This window comes from Vicugna pacos, chromosome 2 (assembly GCF_048564905.1).
Source record: "Vicugna pacos chromosome 2, VicPac4, whole genome shotgun sequence".
Classification (NCBI taxonomy): Eukaryota; Metazoa; Chordata; class Mammalia; order Artiodactyla; family Camelidae; genus Vicugna; species Vicugna pacos.
Window position 1 is genome coordinate 123,295,917 of NC_132988.1, and position 13,600 is coordinate 123,309,516.

The 13,600-nt window shown below is 35.5% G+C and overlaps 1 long non-coding RNA gene across 1 annotated transcript; it reads right to left on the reverse strand.

Moving 5' to 3' along the window:
• Window positions 1–1,244: 1,244 nt before the first annotated feature.
• On the reverse strand, window positions 1,245–4,027 carry LOC140700670 (uncharacterized). Its single transcript, XR_012079158.1, has 2 exons — window positions 3,935–4,027; window positions 1,245–1,407 (listed from the first exon to the last, which is right to left on the reverse strand). It is a non-coding gene; the product is annotated as an uncharacterized lncRNA (long non-coding RNA).
• Between the last annotated feature and the right edge of the window lie 9,573 nt (window positions 4,028–13,600).

Sequence of the window (13,600 nt, forward strand, 5' to 3'; positions counted from 1 at the left end):
CCTAACCAAAATATTCCAAATTACATCCATTTTTGCAGGAAATGATAATTATGTAAAGCAAAGAAATTAGAAAATGAGAAAGAGCTCTATGAGCATAGAGATTTCAGCACAGACATGTACTATTCTCCTGGCACTCATTAATATTATGTGGCTCTAACTGTGTGCATGTGTGTGTGTGTTTGCCTTTAAAACAGATCTGAACTGGGTGGGGCGGGACTTATTTTGCAATTGTGAGCCTGTAGTGTGTATGTTTTCTGCCCTGAGAATGTCTATTTTAGGGGCTCAGAGAGAATTATGTATTAAACAAAAAAATATTTCATGATGGAAGTGATGTGGAATATTGCTGTCCAGTCGCCTGATGCTAAATCCTTTCTCTAGTACTTACCAATTATGAAACTTCATAACCAGTTATGTAACCTCTATAATCCTGATGTGTGAAATGGTTTTAACAAGAGCAGTAACAGTGTCATTGTAAGAAGTAAGTATTGTATATAACATGATTAAGACATTTCACCTACTTTTATCGTTATACTTTTATATATCAGTAGGGACATATACATGTGCCATTAAAGTGTTAAAATGAAGGCACTTAATTTTGATCAGCAGATTTTTATGGAGTGCCTAATGTGGTGTGGTCAACAATAAAATAACACTTTTTTTTTAATGTGGGGCTGTGACAACTTTATTGTAGTCTCACAATATTCCTGACATGAGAAAGTTAAGGAGAGTCAAATCTTGCCTAAGATCATGCAGCCTTTTCATGGTAGATCAAAAACTAGAATGTAGTCTCTGATTACTGGTCTATGAGTCTTTTTACTATGTCCCATTACCTCTCAGTGAAAGTTAAGATTCTATGCCTCTGGTTGAAAGTAAAAATTCTTTTACAATCTCCCCATTCTCTAAAAATTCTCTCATCTTATCTATTTTTATCACTAAGTCCACTGCAATAAACATATTAGCTGCATGTAGCGACATCTTACTAGTTTGATTCCTTCCTATTGGTTCTGTTGAATTAAAGGTTGAACTCTGTGTGGGAAAAATCAAGTGTGTGATACATAATTTAATTAAAGGAGACAGATATTTATTAAATACTTATTCTGTGCAAAAAAACTGTATGGTGCGTTGTTGGTAAACTTGCATTCGTGTGTAACCCCTAGGTTGTGCCCATAATGTCCAGGAAGAGAAGCAGTTCTCATCATCAGTGTTACTACTAGTTCATTACACACACACATGGAGTCCAAGGCTGTTGCAAAAACATTTCTTTATACTTCAGGCCAGAGTACAGCATAGTTGTGGTGAATGTCTACAAGACCCATCGCAATGGTTTTCTTCCTTCTCCCCTCATCGCTCCAAGTTTTCCTGGTCTTTTCTCTAACTCTGCCTCCTCTTCAGGGTCCTGCCTCCAACCTGGAAGCACACAGCTGTGTCATCCTCTGCTGATGATGGCAATAAGCAACCTGAAACTTTCAGAGGTTTTCAAACAGTCTAATACCTAATAGTCAAGTAAACCCTTTCCTTACAAATAGCAACCACATCTTAAACCAAGAATATATCATCAAAGAAAGAAAACTAAATCCTTTTTAGGTAGTAAATTGTTAAGACTTTAAGAAGGGCTAAAATGTTGTTACATTTGAATACTGGCTCTATCACTAGGAGCTTTGTGACCATAGAAAGTTACTCAATCTCTTTGAGTCCCAGTTCTTTATCTACAAGATAGAGATAATAATAGTGCCAAGCCCTTGATGGTTGATGGGAGTGTTATATAAGTTAGTATGTGTAAGGCTTACAATAACCTGGTACCTGGCACTTGAGGAATGCTTGATGTATCAGTATTATTAATATTATTGCTTTTTAATTTGCCTATTTTATGAAAAAATATACTCATTACCTTGCTGAGAAGAAAAGAGTAAGGAAAAAGAGAACCCTAGCCTAGACATACATACATACACTATTTGATTAAGTTGATGATTAAACATAGTTTTCTGTTTACTTAGAAATATTTCAAAGTTCTGAATTCCTTCTCATCCATGACTCTCACATATAACACACAGCAACACATACAACAAACTGCAGTCTCTGTAGTTGTAGATGAGAATATGCACTTTTAAATTTTTTTTTTTACTGTTTTATCACGTACAAGTAGAGAAAAGAATATAAGATATCTCCAAATAGGGCTATAGAATTACAATTGATAGAATAACTAATTTTATTTTGTTAAGTAGTAATGGAACACATATGAATCTTAACCTTAAAGGATCAGTAGGAAGTCATCAGTTAGGTTGGAAAGAAAATTTCAAGCTGAGAGATGAAAATAGGATATGGGAAGTTACAGGGATATGAAATACTTGTATTACAGAATGGGTGTACTGGCACAAAACCAGACACATCGATCAATGCAACGGAATAGAGAACGCAGAAATAAACTTACACACCTGTGGTCAATTTACCTACAGCAAAGGAGGCAAGAATATACAATGGAGAACAGACAGTCTCCTCAGTAAGTGGAGCTGGGAAAACGGGGCAGCTGCCTGTAAAAGAATGAATTTAGACCATATTCTCTTGCACCGTATACAAAAACAAACTCAAAGTGGATTAAAAACCTAAGTGTAAGACCAGAAGCCACAGAAATGCTACAAGGAAACAGGCAGAATACTCTTGGATATAAATTGTAACAATATTTTTTTTGGATCTGTTTTTTAAGGCCAAAGAAATAAGAACAAAACTAAACAAATGGGACCAATGAAATTTAAAAGCTTTTGCACAGAAAAGGAAATTATCAACAAAATGAAAAGACAACTTACTGAATGGGAGAAAATAGTTGCAAATGATATGATGGAAAAGGGGCTAATATCCAAAATATATAAACAGCTCATACAACTTAATATCAAAAACAAACAAACAGACTGATTAAAAAATAGGCAGAAGACCTGAAGAGATGTCTTTCTAAAGAAGACATACAGATGACCAACAGGCACATGAAAAGATGCTCAACATTAATAATTATTAGGAAAATGCAAATCAAAGCCACGATAAAGTATTGCTTCACATCTGTTAGAATGACTAACATCAAAGTGTCTATATATAACAAATGTTGGCAAGGATGTAGAGAAATGGGAACTCTCATACATTGTTGGTAGGAATGTAAATTGGTGCCGCCACTAGAGAAAACAGAATAGAGATTCCTCAAAACACTAAAAGTAGAACTAGCTTAAGATCCAGTAATTGCACTGCTGAGTATATAACCAAAAAAAAAACAAACAAACAAACAAACAAAAAAACCCCAAACCCCTAGTAACTTGAAAAGAGACTTACCTCCACCCTGATGTTCATAATAGCATTATTTATTTACAATAGCCAATATATAGAAGCAACCCTTGTGTCCAATAACAGATGAATGGATGAAGAAGATGTGGTATACATACACAAAGGAATATTAGTCAGCCATAAAAGAATGAAATTCTGCTATTTGCAATTATGTGGGTGAACCTAGAGAGTAATATACTTAGTAAAAATGTCAGATAGAGGAAAAACAAATATATTATATTATCCTTTACATGTAGAATGAAAATGTAGAACAAACAAATGTATATAACAAAACAAAAACAGACTCAGATATAGAAAACAAACTAGTGGATACCAGTGGGAAGAGGGGAGGGGGAAGGGGCAAGATAAGTGTATGGGATTAAGAGATACAAACTACCATGTATAAAATAGACAACAAGGATAACATTGTACAGCACAGGGAAATATAGCTATTATTTTGTTGTAACTTTAAAGGGAGTATAATCTATAAAAATATTGAATCATTATTCTATACACCTTAATCTAATATAATTCTGTAAATGAACTACACTTCAATAAAAAAATAAGAGGAATCTTGGACAGACACATAAAGAAGGAAGATGATGTGAAGACATAGAAAGTGGCCACCTACAAGCCAAGGAGAGAGACTGGAACAGATTCTTCCCTCACAGTTCGCAGAAGAAACCAACCCCGCTGACATCATGAACTCAGACCTCTGACCTCCAGAGCTGTGAGATAATAAATTTTTGTTGTTTAAGCCATTTGTAGTAGTTTGTTTCAGCAACTTTAGAGAATATAGATTTATGCAATATTTATCCTTTACTGTCTGACTTCTTGCACTCAATTTTGTGAGATTCATCCATGTTATTGCAAGTAGCAGTAACTGCTAATTCTCAGTGTCTCCAATCCTACCGAGAAAGGCGAGAACTTCTTTGTATGCAAAGTAAAAGGCCCTTGAGGCGTCACAACTGGCTTTGGGTTGCCAGGTCCTTGCCCACAGGGCAAGATCTTTTTGTAGAGCAATAATGGTGCTTAACAATAGTCATTCAAAGCCTAAGAGTACTGTTTTCTCCAAACATCTCCAAAGCCTGATATGGGTGAATTCCCTCTTCCCAGCACACCCTCCCAATTCACTGCCAGTGAAAGGTTTGCAGTATGATCCACACCTGTGCCTGCCTACCACCTACCACTCTTGACGGAGTTCCCGTTGCCAGTTGGGAGCGAGCCTCATCCTAGCTTGTCAGAAACTGTCTCGGACCACTCCGAACACCAGCTGTTGCAGGTTGACTTCCCCAGGAGCACATGCTAAGATGGAACTTGGGGAATGCCATGTTGTTTACGCACTTTCCTTAGGTAGAGAAAAGGGGGTTGTAGCAGGATTGGGCAGAGAGAGGAGCTGAGAGGCAGTACAGGCCTGACAATGTCTTGCCAAACTTGGAAGGCGGGTCTGGAGCAAGAACGTAAAGCCCAGATGGCCGGCCTCCAGAGCTCCGCCCCTCCCAGGGGTGGGTGTTGTTAGGAGCCGCTACCCCGGAAGGGGCGCGCCTTGGCCGACGCTCTCCGCAGCTGAAGCGCATAATGAAGACGCCGGCCGTGCGCCGCTTCTTGCTGACTTCACTTGAGCGGCAGGCCCTCCTTTGGAAGAAGATCTTGGCCGCGGATCGCGAAGTCCGGCAAAAGTACATACTTCTTCTAAGTGTGCATTTCTATGTGTACCTTTAACTTTAGCCGGCAATGCCAAATTCTTCACCAAAGCAATTGTGCTATTTTTACCTTCATTAAGGTGCGGGAGAGTTTTAGTTGCTTCACTTCTCTGTTAACAGTTGGCATTGCGTGTTCTTTTCATTTTAGTTGCTTTGGTGGGTCTCTAATGGTGTTAAAAGTTTGGTGTTACTTTGCGTTTCACTATTCATGAAGTTTGGCTCGTTTTCATATGTTTACCAGCCACTTGGATAAATTTTTGGTGAGTGGCTGTTTAAGGATTTTGTTCAAAAAAAATTGTGTATTCTGTTTAAAAGCCCTTTCTCAGTTGCATGTGTTGCAGATATCCTCCCCCCACGCTCTGGAGCATTTAATAGTATATTTTGGTGAAAATAAGCTTTAACTTTTATGTATCCAATTTATTAGTCTTTTCTCTTATAGATAATGCTTTTTGTATTTTTTGAAAAAGCCTTTTGCTATCCTAGAGTCGTAAATATTCCTAGATTACCTGCTAAAAGCATTTTGTTTTGCTGTAGACCTGCAACTCTCTTATAATTAATTTTTGTGTATGCCTGTGCGGTAGGGGAGAGTTTCTAAAACGTCTTTTACGTAAGGAGCTACTTTCATCCCGGCGTAATTAACTGAAAAGACTGAATAATTTCCCAACTGTTGTACAGTGCAACTTTCGTCATTTAGAAAGGCTAGGTTTTCCTACAGCAACAAATAATCCCGAAGTCCTAGTAAACCACAAAGTTTTTTTCCTCATTTATGCTCCTTGAGCATCATGGCTGGGCCCTGGTGTTACGCTCTAACCTCTGTCTGGAACATTGCTGGTTTTGGGGGGAGAGGGGAGAAGCATGCATAGGCTCTAAAAGCCTTTGCCCTGCACTGATACTAACTTCTCATACTTTATTGGCCCAAACTAGTACGTGGCCAACAGCTGAGCAATTTTGTGTACATGTTATCTTCCTACAGGGAGGGCTAGCACATTGTAGTCAATACCAATGCATTCTGTTGTTGAGTTGGTTGACCGGAGCCGACTTGGGCCCTCGTCCAGCCCTGAGGCGGGAAAGATTCTCTTCCTGTTGGGAGCCCCACAGCTAGTTAGGAAGCCAATGCTGAGATAGAACCAGCATAAGCTTTATTCAATGGCCAGAGAATGGAGAAGCCGAAACTTGGTTCACAAACCAGCTTCTTGCTGGCAGGAGGTCTCGGGGGACGATTAAGGCAAGGTTTTAAAGGAAAGGTTAATAAGGGGGAGGCATATGTATTGGTTTTCTGGGAAAAGGCGGGGTTCTCCCTGGAATTGGGATGCCCCCTCTTTTCTGCGTTTGTGTGGTTCTTTGGTATCTGGATCGGAAGCTACGGAGCCATCACGGCGCGCGAGGCGTGGAGCTTACTGTCCTAATAAGATGGTAATGAGCTACCCGGCAACACTTGTCTCACTTGGAGCTGAACCAGCTTGCGCCAGTTTTCTTGTGATTAGCCTCTCTGGTTCTGTAATACAAACACAGAGGCTTTTAGTTTTGGTTTTCTTCGAGTTTACTCAGAGGTAAGGGCAGGGCTGTGGTTCTTGGGCAACAACCTTGGTAACATATTCTATCACACACCTTTGCAATAAAACAAGCCTCTGTCTGTGAACCTTACTGTTTCTCACTCTTCTGCTACTTTCCATTTAATCCTTGCACCAGTATCAGACTGTCTCAATTACTGGAGCTTTATAAGTTTCCATGATCAGTACAGTGACCTCACCTTGTTCTTCAAGAATGCCTTGTCTCTTCTTGACCTTTTTGCATTTGTACATTTTAATTTCATTTAAATTTTATTAGCTCCAAAGGACAAAAAGTTTGGATTTTGATTGGAATTTTATTGGTTCTGTGACCTTATGAAGTGGAATTATTCATCTTTCCTTCTGTCTGGGGAAAATAATGAAACATCTACATTCATAAAGTTAGCATATTCAAAACCTCTGTATTATGTGGTAATAAACAGGACAGCGCCCTAAGTACTGGAATTTACAATTGACATGGGATACCATCCCTCTTGGAGATCAGGGGATGGAGGGAAGGTTGTAATGTCACTGGGAAAGGGGAAATAATAATTACCTCGGTTCTTAGTCATCTGGAAAAAAAGAATTTTTGATGAGAGACAGAAAGTGTGATATAAGCAAGATTTTCATTAGTAAAGTAAAAAAAGAAAAAATGTAAAAAAACAGTACACTCCTGAGAATTGGGAGCGGGCCGATCCAAGAGGGGAAAATGGCGCCATTCCTTTGATTTTCTTGTCTATGTCCTGGTTTCCTGATCTATTGATTGATTGATTGACAGCTCAGGTTCCCTGTGTTCTGGCATGCCCATCCCCTTTTGGGCAGGTTAATTGGGTTAAATTATACCAGGTCCGCCTCCCATGCACAGCTGCAGTGCTTTTATTTTAACTGACTTCTTTTACTGGCCCTCATTTAGAGAAATTAAAAATTTCTGGCGTTTGTTTTCCCAAATGGAGACACACTGCCATTTTCTGGGTTGTTCCTTTCCCCTTCCTCTCCCCCTGCTCAGTGCTCATCTCTATCTAAACTGCCTAACAGTAAGACTTTGTCAAATAAGTTAAGAACACAGGACTTGATGGCAGAATACACCAAATTACTTATTTGAGTCCAACAAATATTATTGACCATGTGCTCAAAAATCACTTAGCAAAGTATTACAGAAAGGATCAGAGTTGAATTCTAAACTCTAGAATGAATCTAATATGAAGTACAAAGTGATAAATGCCTTGAAGAAGCAACAGATGCAGTTCTAAAGAATAAGACTGGGAAATACTGCTTCTTACTATTGAAATCAAAGAAGATATGATGGAGAAACAAGGATTTGATGAAGCCCCTCAGGTAAAATTAAGAAGTGAGTGAAATGGCATTCAAAGCCTTGCACGGTAATGGTGCCCCATTCCTGTTCCCCATAGATTCACAGGGCTTCTTTCATTTCTGTACTAAATAGCCTGGCCCTTTAAATTGTGGAATTTATTTTTCAGGTGACAAGTTCTGGGAAAGGGAAAAGTGTAACAGCTGCATTTATTATAATGAGCACAAATTCATAAAAGGATACATAATTAGGCATTTAAAATTTTGTTCGCCAAATTTCAAATCACACATTCAGAGAAAACCCATTACAAGTGAATTACGAGTTTAAAAATTTTTTGCAGAGCCTTTTGAACTTTTATTTATTTACTTTTTGCTTTGGGAATTAATTGCAAAATCTTATATTAATAGAACATTAAGGGCAAGCTTTCTAAATGTATAAGTCAAAAATTTCCGAGTTATGTTTTCCTTTGTGACTATAACGTCTTTGTGCAAATGATAAAGCAATAAAATGAGTATGATATACCATTGTGAAAAATGAATATAAAAGCTGACTTATAGTCATTGTATAGTAAACACTACATTTTTAAAGTCTGGTGTTTTTAAAATATTGAGTTGAAATTTGAATGATTTTGGGGAAAATTTACAGTGTATTTTCATAGGTAAATCACTTTATTTAACCTACTTAAAAATCACTTGTTTCAATCTCACCTCAATAGATTTCATGTGTTTCTGAAATTTAATATACTATTGAATATTTAAATAGTCATTTGTTTATCTAAACATTATTTTAGAGAGGATAAAATCAGTTTTTGCATTGGTCACAATGTTAAGCATTTGGCATTATATTTGAGATACATCTTTGGATAGCTTTCTTTGTTACATAGGTGTTAAAAACATCTTGAGTTTAAGCCAAAATTAGAGTTATCTACACTTAGGGCAGCAGTCTGAATCAGTCTTTGATAATATTGTAAACCTAATTCCCACACATACTACTTGGATTGCTTTGGTTTTATAGCCATGCTTTGAACAGCTATCCTACTCAAACATTTACCACTGTTTCCCATTGGTTTTAATAGGAACTAGCAAAAAACTGTAGGAAATTCATTAAAAACAATATATATATATATTATATATATATATATATATATATATATAAAATTATGAATAAGCAAAACCCAATGTAAAGTGCATGGCCTAGTGCAAGTAATCAGTAGAAACATTTTTATCTACAATCACAGTTCATTATTAAGTAATGCAAAATATTAGTAAAGCTAGAAACTGGGGGCACACACAAAAAAGTACCCATCATGGTGAAAGACTTGTGAGGCAATAATCCTTTGCTCAGAAATATTTAATCTTGGCTTTCTTGGCCTCCGTGTTCTTGTGCATTTAGGTATTTATTTCACCTTTTTCTTTTTTCTTTTTAAACTCCTTTTGGTTACTTTCATTTCTCCTTTCACCATTAAATATGATTATAGATGCAGGTTTTTCATAGATGCCCTCAGGCTGACGAAGTCCTTTTTATTTATAGTCGAGAATTTAAATCATGAATAAGCATTACACTTGAAAAAGTGCTTTTTCTTCATCTGTTGAGATGATTGAATGTTTTTGTCTTTTACTCTATTAATATGATATATTAAATTAACTGATTTTCAGATGCTAAACTGATTTTCAGATGCATTCTAGAGAGAAATCCTATTTGGTCATAGTGTATAATCTGTTCTATATGTTTCTGCATTTTGCTGAGAATGTGTTTTAATGTCACAGTTCATGAAGATTATTTGATATTTAGTTTTCTTATGAATTCTTTGGACTTTGGTATCAGGGTAATACTGAATTCATAGAACGATTTGTAGTTAATAATTTCATCTAAGTCTATTCAGGCTTCTTGAGTCAGTTTTGGTAAGCTGTATCTTGAAAGGAGTATATCTAGCAAATTGAAGTAGTCTACTTTTTAGACATAAAGTTGTTCATGACATTCTTTAAAATTTAATTTCTCTAAGTTGTGTTATAATGTCTCTTTCATTGGCAACTTCGGTAATTTTGTTTATTTTTCTTTTTGGGGGACTGTCTAGCAAAATGTTAGATTTTTTGATAGTTAAAAAATCCTATCATTGATTTCCTTAATTGTTTTTCTGTTTTCTATTTCATTGATTTTCACACTAATATTTATTCTCTTCTGTTTGCTTTAGTTTAATGTTTTCTTCCCTTTTTAGGTTTTTAAGATTATTAGTTTATTGGGGTTTTTCTTGAGATATAATTCACATAATATTTATTACTTTAAGGTGTGTAAATCAGTGGGTTTTGGCATATTCACTATAATATGCAACTATCCCTGCTATCTAATTCCAGAACATTTTCATCACTCCAAAATGAAGCTCCAAATCTAGTAGCAGTCAGTCCCAGGTCCTCCCTCTACACAAGTTCCTGGAAATTCACTAATCTTTCTATCTCTATGGATTTTCCTATTGTGCACATTTCATATAAAAGGGATTATGCAGTATGTGGCCTTCTGTGTCTTGATCTTTTTCACTTAGCATTATATGTCCAAGGTTTGTCCACGTTGTTGCATGTATCTGTACTACATTCCTCTGTAGGGCTGAATAATACTCCACTGTAGAGCTATGTCACATTTTGTTTACCCGTATAATTTGATGGATATTTGGATTGTTTCTACCATTTGGCTGTTGTGAATATTGTTGCTGTAAACATTTATGTTAAAATTTTTGTGTAAACATATATTTTCAGTTTTCTTATTTGTATATCCAGGAGTGGAATTGCTAGGTTATATACTAACTCTGTTTACATTTTTGAGGAACTGAGACCTTTCACAGTGGCACATTTTTGATTTTTGATCTTTTTCTTTTATAGACACTTAAAGATATCAACTCATAAGCATTGCTTTAATTGCATATAATAATTGATCTTTAAAAAAATTTTTTACTCAGTTTGAGAAACTTTCCAATTTTTCTTTTCACTATTTCATTGATTATTGGGTTCTTTATCTGTGTCTTTTAAAAATTTCTCAGCATTTGTGGATTTCCCCAATTTCTCTCTGCTATTGATATCTAATGTGTTCACATTATAGTTGAAGTATATACTTTGTATGATTTTAATCCTTTTATATGTATTTGGACCTGTTTTATGGCCTAACATATTTACTAGCATGAGAGATGTTTATGTGTGTTTATAAAGATGTGTATTTTTTTGTTGGGTGAAGTATTCAATAGATACCGGTTAGGTCTAATTGACTGATAATGTTCAGGTCTTCTGTATCTTTGATAATTTTCTTTTTAGCTGTTATATCAGTTGAGAATAACTATTGAAGTTGCCATCTATTATAAATATTTGTCTGATACTAGTATAGTCACTTCAAATCTCTTATGATTATTTGCATGGTATATCTTTTTTCTTCTTTCCTTTCAGCCTGTTTATGTGATTGAATCTGAAGAGTGTGTCTTGTAGATTTCATAGAATTGCTTATTCTACTTTATCCAGTTGGAAAGTTTGTCTTTTTTGGAGGATTTATTCTATTCACATTTATTGTAATTATTGATATGATTATGTCTTTTGTCTTCCATGTGCCTCATATCTTTTTTTGTTGTGTTCTTTTTTTGCTGTTTTGTTGTGTATTAAATGCAAATTTTCTAAGGTATTATTTAAATTTCTTTTTTTGGTTATCTTAATGTATTTTCTTAGTGGATTCTGTAGGGGTCACAGTATGAATCTTACTTTTCACATTCTGTTTTGGATTAATATTTTTAAATTTAATGATGTTTAATTCCAGTAAAACATAAAACTTTACTCCAACATAGCTCCATATTCTCATCTGCCCTTTATGATAACATTGTCATACACATTACATTTTTATATTTATAGGCCCAAAATACCATTTGAAAAATAATTATTTTAGGTAATAAAAAATAATTTAAATAAGAAGTAACTAAATACATATTGCCTTTTGGATGAGCCACATTGTTACCTTTACCAGTATTTTAATTTTTGTGTGTGTGAATTCATAATACTATCTGATGTCATTTTCTTTCAGCCTGAAAGAATTTTTTTAACATTTTTTATTGATTTATAATCATTTTACAGTAGGAATTTCTTTAATGATTTTTTTATAAGGTAGTTCTACTAGAAAGAAATTCTTTGTCTTTGTATATCTTGGAATGACTTTGTTTCACTTTCATTTCTAAAGAATAGTCTTGCTCAGTATGGAATTCTTAGTTTGCAGAAGTTTCTTGTTTTTGTGTTTTGTTTTTCTTTTAGTCCATTGAATAGGTTATCACAGAACTTTCTGGTCTCTATTTTTTCTTCCTCCCTAGGAAATGTCAGCTGCTGGTAATTTTATTGCAATTCCTCTCTATGTGATTAGTGATTTTCCTTTTGCTGCTTTCAAGATTTTCTTGGTTTTTGACTTTGAACAGTTTGATTTCAAGTGTAGGTATGGATCTTTTAAAATTTTTCCAACCTAGAGTTTGTTGAGCTTCTTGGATGTACAAGTTTTCATCAAATATAAGAAGTCTTGGGGCATTATTTCTTCAAATATTCTTTTTGGCTGCTGTCTTTTCCTTTTGTGACTTCTATTTTTTTCACATATTGACATATTTGACGACCTTGCACAGGCTTTGAAGGCTCTGTGTTTTTTTTTTAACTTTTTTTTTTTTTGAATTATAGTCATTTTACAATATTGTGTCAAATGCCAGTGTGGAGCACAATTTTTCAGTTATACATGAACGTATATATATTCATTGTCACATTTTTTTTGCTGTGACCTACCATAAGATCTTGTATATATTTCCCTGTGCTATACAGCATAATCTTGTTTATTCTACATTTGAAATCCCAGTCTGTCCCTTCCCATCCCCCACCCCCTTGGCAACCACAAGTTTGTATTCTATGTCTATGAGTCTGTTTCTGTTTTGTATTTATGTTTTGTTGTGTTTTGTTTTAGATTCCACATACAAGTGATCTCATACAGTATTTTTTTCTCTTTCTGGCTTATTTCACTTAGAATGACATTCTCAGGGACATCCATGTTGCTGCAAATGGCGTTATGTTGTCAGTTTTTATGGCTGAATATTATTCCATTGCATAAATATACCACTTCTTTATTCAGTTATCTGTTGATGGACATTTAGGCTGTTTCCATGTCTTGGCTATTGTAAATAGTGCTGCTATGAACATTGGGGTGCAGGTGTCATTCTGAAGTAGGGTTCCTTCTGGATATATGCCCAGGAGCGGGATTACCATCCTGGGTCATATGGTAAGTCTATTCCAAGTCTTTTCAGAAATCTCCATACTGTTTTCCACAGTGGCTGCACCAAACTGCATTCCCACCAGCAGTGTAGGAAGGTTCCCTTTTCTCTACAGCCTCTCCAGTATTTGCATTTGTGGACTTTTGAATGATGGCCATTCTGGCTGGTGTGAGGTGATACCTCATCGTAGTTTTGATTTGCATTTCTCTGATAATTAGTGATATTGAGCATTTTTTCATGTGCCTATTGATCATTTGTATGTCTTCCTTGGAAAATTGCTTGTTTAGGTCTTTTGTCCACTTTTGGATTGGGTTGTTTTTTTCTTAAGACATATGAGCTACTTATATATTCTGGAGATCAAGCCTTTGTCGGTTTCATTTGCAAAAATTTTCTCCTATTCTGTAGGTTGTCGTTTTGTTTTACTTTGGTTTCCTTTGCTGTGCAGAAGCTTGTAAGTTTCATTAGGTCCCATCTGTTT